At 34.9% G+C, this 17,034-nt stretch overlaps 1 pseudogene; it reads right to left on the reverse strand.

Moving 5' to 3' along the window:
• Positions 1-2,782: 2,782 nt before the first annotated feature.
• Positions 2,783-16,385, reverse strand: LOC149799702 (uncharacterized; annotated as a pseudogene).
• Between the last annotated feature and the right edge of the window lie 649 nt (positions 16,386-17,034).

A 17,034-nucleotide genomic window follows, 5' to 3' on the forward strand; every position in this document is an offset into this window, starting at 1 on the left:
AACTCTTGAAGACTTGGGACCCAATCGAAACGGAAGTTCTCTCTCACCATAAAAGCTTCCTGTGAAAACACAAATTTGGTTTCCTTAGCCCTCTCATCTCAAACTACACATAGCCTATCATCAGATAATGGCTATTACATTTTTGCGGTCACGGGTTCGTTCAAATCGAGATACCCATACGTTCTTGTATGGTAAAACAAACATAATAATACATCATGGTATGAATTACTTCTTATACACACATCAGTTAATTCCGTTACATCAGTACATATTCCTAATCGCGTTATACTAAACAATATCACAATAATCAGACGCATTTCTTTACCTTACAACTCACACAAGGTAATCAAATAAATATTCAAATATCATTTTACTGATATATCTATACGTCAATAGTAACTAATCTTACATACTTCGACCATTTTCCGAATTCACAATTCAAGAATGTGTCAATTATAGCACAACACATTAATAAATGCACTGGTTTACTTCGAAGTAACCTAATAGTGAATTCCAAAAATATTTCTGACCACAAGCTAACACATTACATAATTCTTTACGTAATGCTCAAGGCCATTTCTCAAAGATCGCATGCAAATGAAAAACTACCAAGGTAATTTTATATTCTAAACGATCCTAGTTCTAATGTCTGCAGCCAGATAACGAGTGACTTTTTCTCGGAGTAAATCTTATTGATCAGCAATCATTTCAGGCGAATACTGAATTAATCTTAAAGTATCATTCGGGTCTGAATTGTAATCACGCCTTCTATCTCAATTTCGATTTGATATCACTGTAGACCGATCATATCAAACTTAGCAGACAATGTCCCTCTCGCCGTCTGTCAACGTGAGGGCGGACGAGAACATGCCTTGTTCACCCCGTGGAGTGCCTTTTAATCCTTGAATTGACCCTTAACTTATAGGTGTGATAACGGCAAGCCTTTGTTAAGTGATGCGATCGGTCGGCTTCGTCAACTCAAGTTTCCGGTCTCTGGCTGGTCATGGTAACCAAGCGCAAGAGTTCAACACTAACACGGCGGCAATGTTTAGAGATCAAACACAAGGTCGTGGTAATATTCCCCAGACAGGTAGGTTATAGCTTATATACGACTCTATAGATGGGACTTTTGCAAACGTGACAGTATAATTTAAGAAATCGAAACAAAGCTAGAATGAAGCCATATTTGAAATAAATTAAGAAAGTCTTTCCTTAATTATCGTATTCTCAAATGGATTATCCTACCAGAAAATGTCAAAAAAGGAAAACAATTTCCTAATATTTTAAACGTTTTACCTAACAGAACACAGTCTCTTTCCTTCTTGTGATCTTTTTGGTGATGACATATAATATATTATCATTATTAGATCAAGAAACCAATTTAGCTACCTGAAAATTCATATTTACAACAATCACCTATTAGTTAATCCCTGATGTAACTGTGAATTAAAATCAGAAAATGCATATACGCATATTTTGATTTCTACTTTATACATAGTGCAACTTAAAATCTTACACTTTGAATTAACAAAAATTATCGATCCCATCTCAATTTCCATTCTTCTATTTGGCTCTCTGTCAAACAGCCTGTGTATACGTTCTGAAACATCTGTTTTTCCACTGTGTAATTGTACATATATAGCCGAACGCTCTTCCTCATGCTATAAATCTAATAAGAAGATATCTGATTAAAGAAGAGGGAAAATACAAGAGAAATCGACATGAAATGAGTAGAAAGCTTTTGGATATAAACTGAGTCCACGTTTGAGGGTAAAGTATAATATTTGAGAGGGATAATTGTGTCTTTGAACCTTTTATTGTGTTTCGGTTATCGATATACAGATGCCAAAAGTGTCATTTACAACAGAAATGGACAATAACGGCAGGTATTTGTTCCTCATAACTGTTCTATATCGTATCATCAGGTAGAAAGATAATAACAAAGCACGTTTTTTCCTGTAATTTTAATTTTTACAAACTCCTTTAATGTTTTCGAAACTAGTGATGCATTATCATTTCTTTTCTCTATACACAGATACACACCAAAAACTGTACTCGCTTTCACAAAGACATTGCTGTAATTTGAAGTGAAAAACAAGGATACAAAGTTATGATTATGCATATTATGTTCTTTTTTAACTAACAGCAGGTGTTTGGTGTGCTCCTGAAAGGTTTCACCATCTTTGGTGGATTTCTTTCTCCAGTTATGGAAACACATACCAACGATGATCGAGAACTCAAGAGGGTGAATTCCCTCAAGAATACCATTAGATACAGCAGTCAATTTCTCGTGAATATATAAGTAAGTTTCTTTACATTCTCAAATAATTAGCAAGTAATTATTGTTGAAATAGTCAAACTTGAGAATATGCTATCCTTAACACTGGCTTTGAAATTTAGAAGAAAGATATATTTTTTTTTATAATTAGCTGATAATTCGAGATATGCAATAATTTCATTAGTAAATTAAAAGAAACATTTAACTTTTAACAATTTTTAATTTAAAACACTTTAATGGAAATTAAAACTGTTCAACATATTAAATGCTTCATTTAGGACAGTAAAAAGAACAATTTCTTTGCCAAAATATACATAATAATTCGGCATGAAATAATATACTAGTATATTTAAAATTTCACGAGATACACCGTTACAGAGATAGCTGGATTGGACGTCGAGAAGATCCTTCCATAATGGTAGCAATTTTATAGACAAAATATTCTACATAATTACAAGTAGACAAAAGATGACACACGGAGAATATGCCTTGTGTAGAAAGAATTTAATTATTTCTGTCACGTTCATTTGGTGTGTAGAAAGTATGCTTAGAAGTTTTTACACTACAAGAGCCTCCTTCATCAGTTTTTTCTCTGATCTTTAAACGGTAACCAGATGGATAGTCCAAGCACATAGGAAACCCCAATGGAGGTTTGGGAATACGGTAGAATGATTCGTTCATGAGCATCTGCGTACCATCTATATAATGAAGACAGTGAAAATTCCATAGTCTTGGATTGTCTGCCTTAAGACATATGACCAAATAACCTCCTGTTAACACAAGTAATGTCAATATCATCGGAGGCAGAAACCCTGAGATTGGTCTGGATTTTCTCCACAGCTTAAGAGGATGCTGACAGCCTTTGCCTTTGCCCATATTTAACATAACTATTTGCACAGTTTCACCGTAATCAATGCTTATAGAATGTGTACACCTGCAAACCTATTCCTCACCGCAGTCCGGCCTGTCACAAGAAGAGTACAAATCCTGAGGCTGAGTCATGGCTTAAATAGACTGTTGTTCGAACGGAATGTCATTCACTTATGCGGGAGTACATATTCTTCCTGGCAATTCTGAAAACAAAACCTGTTTAAATTTGTCAGGTTCAATGTTCGGAGTGGGTTCTGGATCATTCTTTATTCTTAACAGTTCCAGTGTTTTGCAAATCGTGTGGTCTGGTACGGAAAAATATAAGACTGGACAATTTATAACAATGCATGGATCATTCTGTGTACGAGATCTTCTAGATGTGCTTGGATCATTATTCGACGCACCTTTATATTGCAATGTATTATTCCGCTGTATGATTTTTATTTATCTCAAGAGTTTTACCACGGATCCAGTAATATGATACCGGTTTGTCCGACAATGGTTAACTTAGGGTCGTCAACCGATATTCGGAACGTGTAGAGAGCTCATGCACCGACTTCTATGAAACTATAAGCTTTCTTTGTTTTGCCTCAAATATATTCAGAGGTGCTCCATTATGTAAGCCTGTAATTAGGTTACAGTAACGACCGCATCCGTGGCCCTGAGTGGCCAGGTGGTCTAAAGCGCTTTCCATTACGGATCACTGCCATCTCACCTCTGTCTGCGTGGGTTTGAGTATCGGATTCAACCAGTGTGGATATGTGAGAAAGCTTGCCAGTAGCTTCTCGTGGGTAGGTGGTTCTTTCTGGGGTTTTCCCGGGTTCTTCCTCCACCATTAATACTGGCCGCCATGTATAGCCTATCATATGCTGAAAAATGGCGTTAAGCCCTACAACAACAACAACAACAACAACAGCAACAGCAACGACTGCATCCGTTAATTAGACCCGATTGAACCCTGAACATGCTGAAGAGAGCTCCATCTATGGACCTTGATTGGGCTATTTGCTTCCTTTATTCAAACATTCCGTATGCCATTTTCATATAATCAATATCTGCATGTCAGTCATGGTTACAATCTTGTATAGTCACCATGTGCTCTGGCACAATGATTTCTTTCCCTTTCTTATGAATATTTAAAGTTCCAAATGCTTCCATTGTGAGTTGGCTGCCCATGTGCGAATGATACCAAAATCTTCCCTTTGGTTCGAAAATAAACCTGTAGGTTTACTTTTGACCGGGGAGGACTGAGCAATGTGTTCCAAACGGAACCCCGTCCATCCACGGTGTTTCTCCCTGATTTTGGCCATGCCAATGAATAGTTACTTCCGAACGCTTCAGTTTGTTCTTGACATGTACAATGACAGTTTGTCCTTCGTAGACTATGGTTAACGGTACAGGGAACGTGCCGTTGAATACAGTTATTAATCGAGGTTGCTACCAACCGTCTGCTGTTATGATTTTATAATGTCAATGGGGACTGCACTAGAAGTGTTTATGACATCATATTTCTAGATATGTCTATTATACGGAATCACGAGATCCCTGTCCCTCATCATAGTCATACGGTGGTCTAGTTCAAGGTTGAATTCGCATACTTCCTCCCACTCTGTGCAGTGTTTTCCGCAAATTGTTGTCGTCATGTATAAAATTATTTCAGGCAATGCCAGGCAAAATGGCATAATTTCTACACATAATAATAATAATAATAATAACAACAACAAAAACAGGAACAGCAATAATAATAATAATAATAATAATAATAACGGAAGCGCTAAGGCTCATTGTTTCTATTAAATCAATAACAATCACAGGAGTATCGGAGATCAAAAATACCATTTATGACTTTTATGCAAAAAAGTGCGCTTCTGAGGCCAGATATTGAGAAAATAATGAAAGAGAAAGACCCTATTGTGTATGACCATCATTTGCAATAGTGATGGGTATGATTGAAACAGAAAGTAGACTCTAATATTCAGGGACATTTATCGTTTGCGAAATATTGACTTACATGGCTGCAATAAAATCGTGCGTAAGACCTTAAACAACATGTATACAACAAGTCACGTTGATGACAAATTATGCACCTATGTCGTACGAATTGACCATAAACCAGAAACATTGTTATTTGCTCCCAAATATACATAAAGGGAAGCAGGGGATGCCAATTATTTCCATCCCACCGATGGCAAAAACTATCTTTATATGGGCAACATAACAACAGTCTATATAAGCAGATCACCGAACATTAATCTTCTTGTTAGCACCATCCTAGTACATATGGACGTCTGTTCGTTATATACCAACATCTCACCCAAAGAGGTGGAGGTGGTAACACTGCCTGTAACAATGCATGGAATGGCTGACGTGATCCTTTCCCGCCCGTATACTATTTGGTCAAACTTTTAACACATTGGTACCTTTAACAATTTTATATTCTACTAATAACACATCCTTCAAGTTGATAGAGCTGCACTTGAGTCTCCAGTGGCACCTTCGTATACTAATAGTTTCATGGGAAGGCTCGAGTAAAAGCATGTCAATGACGCACCATCTAAATCTCTAAGCTAACGCGGATTTCTTGACGACATATGATCAAAACGGATCATCTCGGATGCCGGAAGTCGCTGATTCAAACCCCGGTTGAATCATACCAAAGTTTTGTACAAATGGTACTAGCAGCTGCCTCGCTAGGCGTCCATCATTAAGACTGGACGGAATATATCGCTACGATCTTTGTAGTGTGGGAGTTTATTGTGATGTGTAGCACTGGGTGTCATGCTGCAGATATGTGGCATCGTGCCCAGCCCAGACACATTATTCTGTCACCTAAATGACGTTCACGGCTTCATAGTTACTTGATCATAGTACACTAGTTGGTTTGCAAAATCAGACAATAGCATAGAAATTCAATGTACATCTTGGATGGGCTCCTTGTCGACCTAGCTTTCAATACTAACAACAATAAATACAATTCCGAATGAAAAGGTTTGTTCAGATAACGTTGATTCTCATTTATTACTACCATACATGTCTGGCAAAAGTATAATAACGGACGTAAATACATCATGATTGTGACATACTTTTGCCAGTTATGCATAAGCTACGAAAGTTAATGTTAAACGTTGGATTGAGATATATTACGCGTTGGGAGAAACGTTAGGGCGCCAAAACCAGAAAAAATACACCTCTATGAGAAAAATAATTTTAAAATCACAAGGTTAAGGAATTTCTTAAAAAACAAAATGTAATACTTTACAACATATTCAGATAAGTAAGGCTCTGCAATGGAAAATTTCAATGTTTCAAATGGGCAGATGTCGTCGAACTTTACGTATATATATATAATAGATATGACCCTTATGGCAGATACCGATCCAAATAACAGCTCTTAAATCTGTTTCTACTTATTTGGTTACCTGACATAGGATGCCAATGGAACGCCCAACAATACTATAGACCAGACAAAGAGGAGTTCAGAAAATAAATTAATTGTTGCAATAGATATAGATAAATCTATACAAAAGAAATTTTAAACTTTCACAAGTTACATTAGGTGAATATGCAATACATTCTAAGACGTAAAGGAAGAGAATATTAATTGATAGTTGATTTGTATTAAATTGAAATGTTTTAAACTAACAAGTCGCATAGTAGTATAACTCAAGCGGGATTCATAGGTTAAATCTTAATGCAAATTGCACGGCACTCTAAGAACAAAGCAACCAATGATATGAAAAGGATTTATATCACGCTGCTGAATAATATATCAAATACAAAATAGATGGGTAATCAATACATTTGAAATAAAAAATATATGATACGATAACTATAAATTTCAAATGTCATATCATATTCAAGGATAACAATTACATAAAGTTTTCATAATATCCAGTTTAAAAGATCTCGAAAATCAAATTAATAAAACCTATTTGTGTCGGCCATACTGTGACGAAGCTGTGACGAAATGACGTGGGTAATGATACACGTAGACTCTTTATGTATCCACGCAGAGACCGATAACCTTCACAATAACATAACTTTCCAGTTCTGTTACACAGGCAATATAGTGTCTTCGGAGCTATCATAGGAAATAAAACATACAAGGGTTTCAAAGATGAATCATATACTATAAATGTTTTTTTTTATTTATCAGAGATAAGCTATGATCTTTTGAGGACTGTCAAATATGAAAGAAAGGTCTTTAAAGGACAAAAATATGTTGGGAATTAATTTGACATTTAACGTGTACATGGATTGAATTATAAAACAAGCACTTAATCAACAATAGATAATTCAGTTAAATTTTAAATTATTTTGTACAATATCATGTTCAATAAGTTTGTATTTAATTCATATGATGTGAAACATTATTTAGTTCATGATTTAAAATATGCCTTCTTATGGTTAGTCTACGATTTCATTATCATCTGAATTAGTCCAGCCTCATTAAAAATGTCTTTATATCATTTTAAACACTATTAACTAATTTTAAAATTTTTATTATTTTGTCGTCTGGATCTATTGGATTAACATTATTATTTCTACAAACGTCATTTATTGCTGTAATATTTGTTGTACATCAATAATATGCAGACAATAACAACAAAGTCAAACAAGATCTGTATCTAGGTTTAATCAAATATAGTGCAATCAATTGTGCTGCAAAATTGAAACACTTCATATAATCATGTCATGATGTTCTTGCAAAAACAGATCCTAATAATCAGAGAAGAGCTAGAGTGGGTATGAAAAATGATATAAATTTTATTTATATCGCACAGAAGGTATCAGAATTTGTTATTTTCTTGTCGCGATATAATGCAGATATTTGTGATCGGTTTTGGTTCAGTGTATTAACTTTCTTTTATTTCAAATAACCTAATAGATGTGCCAAGTTCATAATATGGAACACATCTGGTTGAAGAAGAAAAAAACTGATAGCCTAATATTTCATCGCTAAATATGATACACAGAAACAAAGCAAATATCTTAAAAATATCCACTACGAGAGTACAATTAGGGCTGTTTTATTTGTTCTTTAGTTTTCGTTTTATTTTAATTATTGCCTCTTTGCTTCTTGATTATCTCCTTTTACTAATTTATAATCCTTTATGTAACAGATTTCTCTTAACATTGTAACAATGTAGTTTTAGCGCACGTTGGATTCTGTCATATGAATCCTTTGCTCTGAAAATAACATTGAATATGCACCTTTTATTTCAAGGGAGCGTTGTTAAAAAAATGAATTATTTGTTGACTTGGCATGATGTTGAAAAGTGCTTGAAAGTTTATCTTTCTTCATGTTTTGGAATTATTTCAAAGCCACATGTTGCTCACGTGTTCTTACCGTATTTCTACAATGCACCATTCATATAACTTCTGTCACACTCACCAGATATTCCATAATCAGAAACTACCAATTGTAATGCATCCATTTATTGGAACCAACGTTTATTATACTGTTTTATATCTTCTTGGTTAATTTTTATATTCACCCGAAGAAAACGAAATATGAACGAATTTTGTGTGTGCATATTAACAATATGTCCCGGTCACAAATTATATTTGCTATGCAGAAATAAGCATCAATGGGCTAGGCAAATATAATAACATTTGTTAATTCGAAAACATGGCGTATACATTGATACGTTGAAGCGAATGATATCAGGAAACATGAAACCAAACAAGTTAAATCGAAGGAAGTGTTGTATAATGTTGAAAATAAGATGGCACACGTTTCTGGATACTTACCAGGTTTGGAGAAACCGTTTTAGGAGACAGCATTTAAAGCAAAAATCAAGTGCTAGAGACGCATTGCAACTAAGCAAAGGATGAAACATGTGGCAATTCCTTAGCGCATTACATTACATGTTAGCTGAAACTCTTGATCTCTCCATATCGAATTTGACTAAATGATAAACAGGAGTTGTGGAGGAAAACATGCAGAAGAAAAGGGTAATACCACGCTTGAAAGAAGTCAAACAATATTGTCAGCTATTTCATCGAGGTATATAAACAATAACGCATGGTGTCGTTGGCAGCAAAATGAAATTGTTTTAATAAAGACGGAATGTTTTTGCTTTCTTCGCTGAACGTAACATTTTGTCCAGCTCATTATTAGCTGGTGGTTAGTTTTTCAGTTTCTCTATAAATACAGTCTACACGGATTATAAACATAAAATAAAATGACATAAGATAAGATAAAATAAAATAAAATAAGATAAAATGAAATAAAATAAAATAAAATAGAACCAACTCCTGTAAACATTGCAATGATTCTAAACATATTTACGCTCGCAAAACAAAATGTATGGGATGTGCAACATGGTCTTGAATTGAAAGGATTTTCTTTGGCTTTCGTTAACTTGGTCTTCTCCATGACAGATCGCCATGTGACATGAGTATTTCATTTCAAACTTTATTACTGTACCTTTCTCTATCTTATGTCTCACACCGCACCAATAATGGGCCATTCCATTCGTAAAGGGTCAAACTGGCATTTGAAATTGAAAACAGATGTATTGTGCGCTCTGAATTCAAATGACCACAAATAAACAAGTAAAGCATTGCCGATATGTAAAGACATGTCATAGTTTCGGGCATGTTTTCATCATGAACAAATAACCATATTCGCCACGTGATTAAACCTATGTAGCTTCTCAAAATATTACACTACCTTTGACAAATTTATAATAACCTCACGTGTACCTAGATTGGTTCCGCACCTCATTACAATTAATAAAAAAATTTCTTAATTGTCGTATATGATTTACAGATTTCACTCCCTAGTTACCACTACTGCACTATGTTACTGTATTTAACTATTTTTCATTTGCGGACGTTCATTCTGCACTTCAAGGCCCCGAGTGGCCGAGTGGTCTAAAGCGCTCACCGTTACGGATCGCTGCCATCTCACCTCTGTCTGCTGGTTCGAATCTCGGGTTCGGCCAATGTGGGTATGTAAGAAAGCTTGCCAATACCTTCTCGTGGGTTGGCGGTTCTGTCCGGGGTCTTCCCGGGTTCTTCCTCCACCATTAATATGGCCGCCAGGTAAAGCCTATCTTGTCCTGAAAAATGGCGTTAAACCCTACAACAACAACACCATCATTCCTCACTTCAATACAGTACCTGAAGGCTTTCATAATATTTAAATATGGGTTCTGGTTTCCAATAACCGTGTCCGTAATACTGGACTGTATAGTTCCTATCGTATTTCTGTTATCATTTGCGTAGTTTCGGTCTGCACCTCCCTACATTGACCCAAGCTTTTAAGGATAGTCAGATATCGGATTCTGATGTTCACCTGTTGGTTCCATATCACTGGACTTTATTTTGTCTGTGTATTTGTTTAATTGTTTGCGTAGTTTGGTTGCGCACATCATTACAGTGACCAGTAACTTTCAAAATAATCAAATATCGGTACTACGTTTACGTTCTCGTTGACCGTAATTATCTCATTATGAACCCGGAACCAGAAATTCAACCAATATGGCGTCATCCGGTTGATAAGGATGATTATTGACCCACCAAAGTCAATTTTCGCGGTTTGCAATATTGGCTGCACGATTTGATTTCATCCCCCAAAAATACCTCAAGGTTTTTTAAATGAGTCGGAGCAAAAGGGAATTGCAAGTACATTTGGTCATGAACTTTAAATCATCTCAAGCAAACACAAAATGTAATGCGGAAAATGATATAAGAAAATCGTTGTGGGATGCTTTCCGTGAAAAACGTTCCCCAAATTTTACATTTCATCCTTAGGTTTAGTATATTTCTTTTTAAACGGCGTCCGTCAGACTAATTCATCAACTCTCTTATCCATCTGCCAATGCATTCAGCTTTAATACTTTCAATCCTTGAATCAATATTTCAGTATGAAGGTAGTATCAGATTATCGGAAGCATTTCGCATTATTCATTTCATCCCGTCGCAATACCATCTATCAGTTTATTTGGATAATCGGGTATTAGTTACAAAAATGCTTACCCATGGAGTGTGCCTCGTGCTGGCGGACACTTGAGATCCTTTGAAATTCGCTTCAACAGAAAACACACAGTTGTATATGACGCATGTCATACATTTTAAAACGATTTTTCAGACTTGATGCAACTCGTGCCTAATACCAGGAAAAAAGAAATTGATCATTTACTGACAGTATGCGCCAATTTCGCCTTTCCAATGACAGAGAAAAGAATGCTTCCAACCCAAGTTAAATAACAAGAATGAAATACAATTAATCAATCTCCAATGTGGCTAAATCCAAAATCACCTTTAAAGAGTTGCTCCCCATAATAGGTACCCTTGACTTTGTAAAAGCTACTTTTTCGCCAGGCTGGGGATTCGTATTGTGGCTCATCAATGTGACAATGACATCTCCAAACAAATTCACCACATTCGTTTAACAAAGGATTTAAAGAAGATATGATAGCCTTGGCACACCTTACTAACCTTTTTTAATTACAAATCTTACTTCCTGACAAATTATTAGAAGACTTCTGTCTATTTGGACTTGTTCGCGGATGCCCATAGCTCTGTCGAACATTGTGTTGTCGTAGGCTCAGATTAAATGTATCGACTTTGGTATCAGTTATATGCATATCAAAATACAAACATTCTAATCTTGCAATGTTGTATGTTTCATTACTTAATTGCTAGCATGTTAGCTTTGTAGACTCTTTCGAAATATATATGGTATTCTGAAATTCACAGTTAATGTTTGGTCATGAATATTTTCACGCTCATTACAAATTTAGGAAAGTGGCTAGTATCTCAACCCAACAATTTGAGAAGATCATCGTGTACTATACTCTAAATTAAAAGTGAATATTCTGCAAATAATTTAATCCTGTCACAACGAAAAAGGAAGGGGCACAATACTAACCCCCGAGATACACCTGTAGTGAATAGCAAAATGCTCGAGAATTCGTTTATTTTCTAATCGCAATATTCCTTCTCTAATTATCTCACTGCACAATTAGAGAAAGAAATAGTACCATCATATTTGTGATCATTTGTTACAAATAAGCTGATTGTCTCTGAGATATTCAAAAAGGACCTGCCGCAAAATTAAAATGACGTTTGGAAGATGTTATCACATGGACAGGTGTAATTTGTTCCAAACCCTGGTGTGCCTTTTATCAGGTCTATTATTAATCACGTACTTCATGACTTGACGGATTGCTAAAGAGTTTGAGGTTACCTTGAGTGTGTTTCAGATCTATGGTATTTCTGGTTGAATTGTTTATATATTTGTATATATTGCTTTCATAGTCAATACTATTTTGTATGCAATATTAATTCTATAATAAACCACACATACGTTCATTTTATATGCATATTGATAACACATTTGATATAAAATATTGCATTTGACCATTTCGTCCATTGTTCTCTCTTGTGCAACTTTATTAAAATTTAATAACCAGACCAAATTTTAATAGCATAAATAATTAGTAAAAAGATGGTGGATGCTTCTGCTGACATATTTTATATGTTTGTCTCTTGTTGACAACATGTCTTAGAAAAAGGATTGTTGGGTGCAGATAATTATGAATAGACAAAATGTAGATGGGTTGGAAGTATCAATCCTTTTACTACTATGTCGGACACGTCAAACGTGAGATAAACACATAAAACTGTAATGAAACAAGGTGTTTAGCATTATAACAAAGCTGAATGCATTCTGTTAAGACTACATTACACGTGGTCTTACATGTTCATCTATACGTGCCACCTGTGACAGTTTCCAAATTCGTTTATTAACAATGCATCCAAATAAGGTATACAATGTTTGCGAATGGAAATTTTGTTTAATGCTCACCAGTATAAATTGCTAAAATTTCCAACTTAATTTACATATTTCTCATTGTATCAATATGTCCACTCTTAGTTCTCTGGCAACAATATCTCTACGTTTAATCCCTACGTCGCCTATGCATTTAGAAGTGTTCTATTGACATTTTGTAACAAATTACACGCCTGGGCTTTAGGCGTCTAAACCGACTGACTAATGCCTCCCTCAAGGCTTACAAATGCGACAAAGTTCGCAGCAGGTAAAGTTCTGATCATACAACAAGTATATCCGGTCTTTCAAGAAACTACAATGAAAATTCTGACGTCACTGATTACAAGCAGACGATATCTTATTACTTCAAGTCTTTATGGTCTAACAGTGTAGCTATTAATAATTTTCTGCACCCAACTACCCGCCGTCTAAGATATGTTTTTAACTAGAACCACACCTAGAAAACATATCAGCAGAAATATCAACTGTCTTACCAACTACTATCTATGTTATCAAATTTGGTCTGGAAATTAAATTGTGGTTGTTAAATATGATAATTGCGTAAAAGAGAGAAATAGAAGAGATTGTAAAAGGGAAGAACTGATATCAAATATATTATCAATTTGCATATAAAATGAGCGTATTCGTGTCTTTTCATTGCTTTAATATCGCATATAACTATTGAAATATTTGTACTCGATAGATATTTAAAATGTCTGGAATAATTATATGGACGGAAAAGACAAAGACGTTGCAAACAAACATAATAGGAAATACACAAGCAAGCAAAATATTATAAAGGATAAACTTGAACTAAATCTTATTATTTAACTACACGCTAAGGTTAGCAAATAATGACTGTGTTAAAAGGTACACGTCACACTATCTTATCAATCACTGACAAAATTAACCTAGAGCATAACAGCTGGTTGGGGGAAGGCATTGGTGAGGTCAAACTATGTCGGAGTATGTAAAACAAACATACAGATTTAATTTTTAGGTCTAAAAGTGTTTGTCTTAAATTCTAATACACTTACTTGAAGAACAAGATTTGAATTTAAGTGACAACAACATGGATCTGAACCCAAGTCAACGTAACCTCAATAACTTTAACAATCTATCAAGCCATGAAGTACACGATTAATAATGGATCTGAAAAAGACTCACCAGGGTTTTAGTCAACCTATACAAGCATATGTGATCAAATCTTTCAAACGTCATTACATCTTTAAGGCAGGTACTGTTGATTATCTTAGAAACTTACGAACTGAAACAATCAACTCAGAGCTTGCAAGTGATCAAAATATGATGGTATTATGTCTTTCTCTAATAATGCAGTGATCTAATTGAAGCGGGAATAGTAATTTCGATGAGGGATATTAGGTCTCATGTGATGCGAATTTGATCAGTTCAAGATGGAAACGAATTCTCAAATGCTGATCTACTCACTGCAGGTGAACTTCAGGGTTTAATTTTATGTCCCTTCCTTTTTCTTGCAGACATGATTAAGGTAGCCAAAATTAAAAAATCATAGACTAAATTATTTGCAGAGGATATCTCTTTACCGTGCGTATCGCAGGATTAGCTTTTCATTCATAGCATTTTAACTGATGATCTACACAAATTGCCGGATTGGGATAACAGCCCTTTAAGTGACTTTGAATGAAAGTGAATTATGTTTATGACTACACATTAACTTAACTGTGTCTCCCCACGAGGCTTGCCGAGGTGAGGGAGAGATATAATGTAACCCCGCTACTGAGATGTCCTTGTCACGGTGAAACCCCAGCGTAGATTCTTTTTCTCACCCAATAATGTCCTTTAAAGTGAAAAAGAACTTCTCACTTGTGCAATATATTTCACGCCCTAATGTTTACATGCGTTGTATTAATATAAATAAGTTAATGAGGACTGTAGCGTGACCGTGTCATCCGAAGTATACAGTTTTTATGCGTGAGCCAAATAAATAAAACATGAAACATTGCATAATATTGAGGTATTTTCACATTTTATATATCGATATTATATGAAATTAACAATAAATAGTTAATATTTATTTCAAGAAAATGTGATCTGTGTCACTATCGTACATAATGGAGGAGGTGAAATTGTTTGTGCCATACTTTTGTTGTCCTTAATATTGATTGTAAAATTACTCCCGTGTATAAAAGACCCTCCAAATACGGACCCTGACGGATAACCATGTGCTAAACTTTCAAGTTCACGGATTCTTTGAAAATTTATTTTTGTCTTGGAAATATGGCAAGTGCTAACGTGAAATTTGTTTATGAATTAATGTGTAGACGGATATTTGATTGATTCTGGCAGGTAAGTGCAATATTTGTCATTAAATAGTATAGGCACATTTTTGATTCAGCTGGGGCACAATGGAGATGCTTAACAAAATTACAATAAAGCATGTTTGACACAACACATTTTCTGGCTGTTATTAAGTTTTCTGCAGTTGTTAAGAGAGTTGGGAGGCTATGAAGTGTGTAGGTTTATAGTCTATGTGCATGGATCAGTGTTTTCTGTCATAGTTCATTTCACACTGCATTGAGAATTTTATCCTATCTGTAGTAATTTTTCAGGTCAGCGTTATCAAATATTAGCTACATTTAATGATACTGACATGAAAATGTATTGAGCTATATAGGATAAAATTGACCATGCTGTGTGGAACGAACTGCAATAATACCAAAAAGCTCGACACCGTATGCGTGTGTGTCTTTGCCTTTCTCGAAATGTTGTTGTATTGTGTGTTCTCAAAGATGGATTTACCTTAAGTTACTATGTTTTTTTATAGTGTTGTTGTTGTTTGATTTTAGAACAGCTACGTCAGGCACAGCAGAAGACAACAAGGGCTTCTTTTTTTTAAGTAGCTCTGAGCGCGTGGACACCTTGACTGAGACGACTGGTCTGAGATGTCTAGACTGAGATAAGAAAAGTAACGTTAGCAAAACAGCTAGATTTATCTGTCGTATGGGTGAGAAATAGATATATATTGTGTTCGCGCGCGCATGTGAAACTTCTATGCTGCGATAGATTTGGGTTGTAATGGGTCAAAGAAGTTCTACAAACATCAACGCGCACGTTTACTCTCAATCTCTGTACGTATATATATATATATATATATATATATATATATATATATATATATATATATATATATATATATATGCATGATTGCAGTTACAGAAACTGTTGTTTGAATATTCAGTATTGCTACAATATTATGAATCGTTTATTCCAGCAAACAACAACATACATCTAAAACAGCTGAACATGATTTGTAATAACTTTAACATTCCTGATCATCGTCTTTGGAAACATAACAATGAAAAAACTAAATAGCGAAAAATACGATACTGTACATCACGACTTTGATGGGCCTACATCAGCTGATGCTGCCAACGTCGTTGTTATACCAGCTGATGCTGCCAACGTCATTGTTATACCAACTGATGCAGCAACGTCTATTCATTATCGGCACTGAGTAGCTGATTTACTAAAGAAAGGGACAGCTGATAATATAAAACCAATGTTATCGCCTGACCGCAGGATAGGCTCTTTCTGTCTTCAATATATAAACGGACAAGAAAGGAATATCAAAAGTAAATTAGAATATCACGGCTCATGTAATTTCTGTTTAAGGCGCTCATATGCAAAAAGCGACACGTATTACACATACTATTTCTACTGTGTAAGACGCTGTCTATCGTTGTTTCAAAAACAAATTTAGGAGATCACAGTTATGAATCAAACGAAAACATAAAAATATAATTTGAACAATATATTTCAGATTCCAAAACTAGAGAAGAATATAACGTTAGTGACGATGTTAAGAATGTATTATCCAGTTATATGGTAATATGGGTATGCGTTTCCTATCGCAAAAGCAAATATAAAATGTCATCAGATAAAATGTAATCTATCAAATACTTTTTGTTTGAAAAAGCAGCGTGGTAATCAATCAATTGAAGCGGAATTTAGTATTTATTATTATTCCATGAAGAAGGAGAAAAATGGCGTAAGTCGTGTAACGTTTACGGTGGTACCTATGAAAAAGTACCTAAAATAATAATGGCAGGACGTTTAA

Source organism: Sinohyriopsis cumingii, chromosome 5 (genome assembly GCF_028554795.1).
Source record: "Sinohyriopsis cumingii isolate HCF-2022 chromosome 5, ASM2855479v2, whole genome shotgun sequence".
In the NCBI taxonomy this organism is placed as follows: Eukaryota; Metazoa; Mollusca; class Bivalvia; order Unionida; family Unionidae; genus Sinohyriopsis; species Sinohyriopsis cumingii.